Source organism: Tenrec ecaudatus, chromosome 9, assembly GCF_050624435.1.
Source record: "Tenrec ecaudatus isolate mTenEca1 chromosome 9, mTenEca1.hap1, whole genome shotgun sequence".
Lineage (NCBI taxonomy): Eukaryota > Metazoa > Chordata > Mammalia > Afrosoricida > Tenrecidae > Tenrec > Tenrec ecaudatus.
Window position 1 is genome coordinate 142,408,420 of NC_134538.1, and position 6,656 is coordinate 142,415,075.

Genomic DNA, 6,656 nt, shown 5'->3' on the forward strand with positions numbered 1-6,656 from the left:
AAATCATAACCACTGGATCAATAGGGAACGTCAAGACATACAGGAAAGAGATTGGAGTTGTCAAATCTTTCTTCTTGTTTGAATCCATAAACAGTGCTCATGAAACAGCAGTGAAGAAAATAAATGATTTGCATTGGACAAGTTTGCTGCACAAGAACTCCTTAAAGTATTAAAGAGCAAGGACATCACTTTGAGGACCAAAGTGCACCCGATCCAAGCCCTGGTTTTTTCAAACTGAATAATGAGTTGAAAACGATTGGGGCAGAATTGACACATTTGAACTACGGTGTTAGCAAAGATTATCGAATGTACAAAGAATAAAAAATGTCTTGAAAGCAGACCATCCAGAAGGCTCTTTAAAAGTGAGGCTGGTGAGACTTTTTCACCTACCTTAGACATGCCGCCAGGAAAGGCCAGTCCCTGGGAAAAGATATCTTGTTTAGTAAAGTGAAAGGCTTGTGAAAAACAGAAGATGGTCAAGGAGAGAGATTGACTCTGCAGCTGCAGCAATGGCCTCACGCCTAACAAACGTGAGAATGGCACAGGACTGGGAAGTGCGCTTCCTTCAGAAATTTGTGACGAATAGGAATTCATTCCATCCATCCTATAACAATAACACAATATACAAACTATAACAACTGTTGACAAGAATGCGGAGAAACCAGAGCCCTCATGTATTACTTATGACAAGTTATAATGATAAATGGAATATAAAGTGGAAAACAGATTCATAAAAAGTTAAGCATATGTTTATTATAATATTTCACAAGTCCACTCAACACATCTTCCCAAGCATAATAAAAACAGATTGTACACATAAAACTTTTGTGACTATCCACAGTGGCATTATTTATAGTAAATCAAAGGTAAAAATATTCAAATTCCCATCATCTGATAAAATAATAGACTAAGTGTAATTTAAATTTAATAAAATACAGCCGAGCAATTATAAGGAATAACTACTGATATATGTTCCAACTATGGCTGAATTTCAAAACTACTATGCTATATTAAAGAAGCCGGATGCAAATTATGACATCTCCCATGATTCCATTTCTATAAGATGTCTAGGAAAGTTAAATATATAGACACAAAACAGGTTAGTGGTTGCCTGAAATGGATGGTGTGATTGGGGACTGATTACAGTGGAGAAAAGTCACAGTTTTGGAGGGATGAAAATTCCCTGAAACTTGATTATGTCGATATTTGTGCAAATAAACTAAATACATTGTGTAAATAAGTGAAATGAGTTGTGTAAATTGACTGAAATAATTGACATATGTTTAAAATAGGTAGATTTGATGGCATATGTAACATATTTTAACACATGTTTTATGGTCAACAAATCAGTACAATGTTAAAAAAACAACAGCTAAGAGGTGAGATGATAGAAGGTAAAGGGGTAGTTAGATAATTTTATATCAACTTGAAGGATGGTGTCTTGAAATATAATTGCTTCTACATATAAGCCTCTTTTTAATACATTATGATGTCACTGAATTTGCTTCACTAATCACCCACCCTAACACACAAGCATGTGGTTTTCATCTTTTTTGTGTGTGAATATTGATTTTTTTATTAATTTATCGGGGGCTTTTTCAACTCATCACAATCCATCCATCCATCCATTGTGTCAATCACATTTGTACATTTGTTGCCATCATCATTCTCAAAACATTTGCTTTCTACTTGATCCCTTGGTATCAGCTCCTCATTTTTCCTTGATAATTTATAAATTGTTATTTTGTTTTTTCACATTTATAGTGCATGATGTAATAAATATAATATTTTATAGTTAGATTAAGAACAAAGCAAAGAAAAACAACAACTATCAACATTTAAATATGATTTCAATTTAATAAGAAATAGTCAAAATCAATCTATTTGTAAAAGAAACAATTGTACTCTATAGATGAAGTTTAAGTGCCCTGTGCCCATACTCACAATCCCAGATCCATTTGCTACTGTCATCACGTTGTTGTGTACCTTGTTAATGAAGAGCATTGTAAAGGCATTTGTGCTGGACGTAGTTAGGTTAAAATGTAATATCTTACAATTTGACCTCTCTCTAGACCCATTGAAAAGTTGTTTCCATTAAAAAAAAAATAGTGCAGGGGAACTACATGTGGATTAAGTCCCTGGTGAATCCCCTCTGACCATGGACTAGGGATGTAAAGAGCCTTTCTATCATCCAGAATGAAGTCATTGGAAAGTAGATTATTGTAGATGCATTAAGGTTAAAATTTAACACCTTACCACTTGTTCTCCTTTTTGACTCATTTCAAATTTGTTCTAGTTTTTAATATTTTATGGTTTCTTTTCAACTAAGGTTTCCCTCTGTCTTGCCTTATTGTTGTTAGCATGTTGGGCTGGGTTGCCTAGAGAAACAAATCCATATGTGTGTACGAGAGAGCTTTGTATGAAGAAGTAGTTGTATATTGGGAAAAATCCCAATCCAGTCCCGAACAAGTCCATAAGTCAGATACAGGTCCATAAGTCAGCTACTAGTATACCGGTCCTTAAATCCCTCTGCAGACTCACGCAGCTAACTGCAACGATGCTGAGTGCAGGACGATCACAGACCAGTAGGTGCAATGTCTTGTGGATCCAAAGGTGGTGGAAGGATCACAGGGTGTCTTCAACAGGAAGGTGAAGGCAGTGAGAGAGAGCAGGTTCCCAGGATCCTCCTTATGGGAAGGTCACGCCCACAGGCTGTGACCCGATTGACTGGCAGACTCCTCCCTTACACTGTTATATCTTGAAGTGGACCTGAAAATGTGTAACTACCATAGTTAGTGAGTTAGTTCTTTAGAATGCTTTTTTTTTTCTTTTCGTATGTGGAATCCACGATAGGTTAATCCATAAGACAGCAACTTGATCTGTGGTTTCCTGGAGTTTGGCAGGGAATGTTTCAGGGAACTGGAGAGTTAATACTGAAGAGGGTGAGAAAAAATATTTTAAAATTGATTGTGGTGATGATTGTACAATTCTTAAGATCATGGAACTATTGAATTGTACGCTTTGTGAATTACATGTCAATAAAACCGTTTAAAAAATAATCAACATCTTCAACAATGTTGCAAACTTTGTCCAAGTAACTCCAGCGAATACACACACCTATATTTTTGTTTGTCTGCTCTCCCGAAAACAAACCGGAATATCAAAAACAAACAAACCCAAAGACAAGCCCTCAAAGAAAACAACAAAGGCAATTTTGTGGGTGGTTGTCTCTGGCAAGGTTTCAATTAGGGCAATATTTTACCCAGGAGGCTCCGTAAATTGTATCGACTGCAGGGAGAAGCAAGTAAGCAATGGCAGCACACTGTAAAGGTCTGGGTGATCAATCCCAGCTGAGGCCTGATGGATGGGTGCCAGGAAAAGGAAACCCCAGCTCCTGTGAAGGGAGCTTCCTTCTCATCGATACTTGGCTTGTAGGACAGTGAGTGTGATTAGAAACGCACAGAGAGATTTATTTGCAGACAATTGTTCTTTAAGCAACGGTCCTCCAATTTGTTAGGACAGGTGTTGTGACGGCAGGGATGAGAGCTGATTCTCATTCTGAAACAATTCTTCCCAGTGTCCATTAACTAGCTGAGAGGCTGGCTCAAAAATGCAGTTAGTTTTATTTATGCGATGCCTTCTGCCTTCAGGGTGCCTAAGAGAACATAACTCATACTATGTTTTCAAAGCAAGATGTTAAATAATCTTCTTCCACTTCAAAAAAAAAAAAGTGCCGGGGTGGGAGGGTTGGGACAGGGTATAAATTTGAAATGAAAAGATAGTCTAAGAAATTTGGTTCTGTGATATGGAGTTAGAAATCTAGCAACTCCATCATTGGATTTTATTAAAAAGAAGAAAGTTTTATCAGGATTGCTCTTCTATGGGCCAGCAGAAATTGCGTGCCCACAAAGTATGATCCTTTCTTTAGTGGCCTGAACCACATGGTGCTTTTGTAAAATGGGATCCACGAGCTATCAGTAAAGCAAGGAAGGGTCTGGGAAATCTTACTGAGATGGAATCCTCAATGCACACTGAGCGGCAGTCTGCCCGGGAAGAGAAACATCTTCCCTGTGAAGTCGTGGGAACATTTCTCATATGGAGTTAAAAGTAATCCATTGCCCAGTAAGTTTTGTTTTGAAAATCGGCAAGTCAGTCAACCTGTGGAGGAAGTCAGCTGCAACTGGAAGACCTCCTGCGTGCATGGTGGCTGTGGGCATGGGAGCTCTTACAGCCCCTGGGCTGCTTAGGGCAAGGGTGACGTAGGAGACTCTCATGGAGGGACTAGGGTGATTGCGGTAAAGGGAAATTTTATTCGGGGGTTGGGGTAGGTTTCTGTTTTAGTACTGATTGTAATAAAACAAAAACAAAATGAATAAAACCATGAATTTTATTCCATCACCCATGCAGCCATTCTTAAATAAATAGTTTTAGCCATTTTTTATGTTAAAATACAGTTTGTTTGCTTTTCTTTCAGGAACATAGAGGCAGGGACGGAAAGACTCTTGGTGTCCTTCAGATCCCCGATTGGTACATTTTTTGTGTGAGAGGGCGCGTGTGTGAGAGGGCGCGTGTGTGAGAGGGCGCGTGTGTGAGAGGGCGCGTGTGTGAGAGGGCGCGTGTGTGAGAGGGCGCGTGGAGAAGATGGAAGGAGAACTTGAGGGAGTTGTAATGACATTTGAATGTTGGCACTGGTGAATAGTATTTAAAATACTACGGACTGCCAAGAGAACATACGAATCTGCCGTGGAACAAGGATGGCCAGGATGCTCCTTAGACCCAAGGAGGGAGAGACTTTGTCTCATGGAATTCAGTCACGTAGTCAGAAGATACCAGTCCCTGGAAAGGACACCAGGCTTGGTAAAGTAGCAGGGCAGCGAAAAAGAGGAAGACATCCAACAAGATGGCTTGACACAATGGCTGGGCTCAAATAAACCATTGTGACGGTGGCACAAGATCAGGCTGTGTTTTGTTCTGTTGTAGATACGGTTGCTATGAGTCGGTACCAAGATGGTACCTAACAACATCATGTTGGTACTTATTTCTGCACGTCTGGGAGAAATCAGGCACGATTTCCTGGGACCCCGAAAGCATAATGTTGGGACTGCAGAAAGGGCACAAATCAGAGAGACCTTTATACCCCTAAACCAGTGGTTCTCAGCCTTCCTAAAGCCGTGACCCTTTCATACAGTTCCTCATGTTGTGGTGACCCTCCCAACCATAAAACGAGTTTCGTTGCTACTTCATAACTGTCATCTTGCTACTGTTATGATTTGGGTGACCCCTGGGAAGGGGTCGTTTGACCTCCCAAAGGGGTTGCGACCCACAGGTTGAGAACCTCTGCCGTAACCTTATTTACTTGAGTATTATTTTTGGAAGACATTTTTGAGTAAACCCCTTGGATAATCTTTAGTGGGTGTCTAGAATGAACTAAACTCAATGAAATTGTTTTGAAAACTACTTAAAGAGCTGTGAAAAAATTATATGTTTCAAAGAATTTCTGTTTTTGTGAATTGGGCAGACTCAGAGCACAGCAGTTCTCCTTTCAACAACTCAGACAGATTTGTTTCTTGCGGTTGATTGCAAGAAATTCTTAACTGTTGACCACAAGGTGACATCATTTATTCCACTCCTTTCATGTTTTTTCTATTTCCATTCCTCCTTTCTTCCTACCACTTATGCTTCTGAACTTTGTTTTGGGTAAATGCTTCCCTTTGGACCTCTAGCGCCTGGTTGCTCTAAGGGGGGGCTTGCCTCCCAAGTAGAACCCCTGTCAGACTTGTGTGGTTTTTCGACTGAAAACTGAGCCACGGGGGTGAGTTCATTTCGGCCCCTGAAGAGTGGTGACGTGTTCTGCCAGTTTCCACTCTAACCATCACCCTGGTCTTTGTATGACTCCCCTTTTTCACCCACCACATCCAGGATTAGTAGCCGAGCACCACCTCATTCTTCCAGTCTCAAAGTTATGGAGTCTGATATTTGTATGAGTTCATTGGACGAATTATCTTCATATATTTTTATTTTCATCCCTCCTCTTTTCTCAGAACTGGGAGAGATCCACAGCTGCACCTTAGGTAGCTGTTCACGAGCTTTGAAGACCCTGCAAGTACTCAGCGAAGTAAGATGTGGAGCATCATCTTTGTGAGCTACAGCATGCCAATTGGCCTTGGTACTTCAATAAGTGAGGCTTCTTTGTACTCAAGGACAAATATCCTCTGTCACACCTTTATGAATTTGGGGGCCTAGTACTACTTTGCATCCCACACCTATTCAGCTTGCATGATCTATCCGTGGATCCATCATAGATCACCACAGTGGAGAATGCTATATATGACATGTTTACCTCTGTTGTCTTTTACCCTGGCAAGTCTCCCAGTGTCTTCCCATCTCCATCTTTTTTTTTTTTTTTTGCTGCTCTTAACACTTTTTGTATACTAGTTAACATGTATCTAGGCTTCATATAGTAATTTAACTTTCTCCCACTCATGCTTGCTAACCATCCAAACATGTATTTAGTGTGATAGCTTTTTCTTTATTCTTTACAATAATGGTCTCATACAATATTTGTTCTTTCATCATGGACCTACTTCACAGAGCAGAGTATCCTCCATGGTGAAGAAAAGATAGAGGCAAGGATTTCATTTTGCTTGGACCCACAA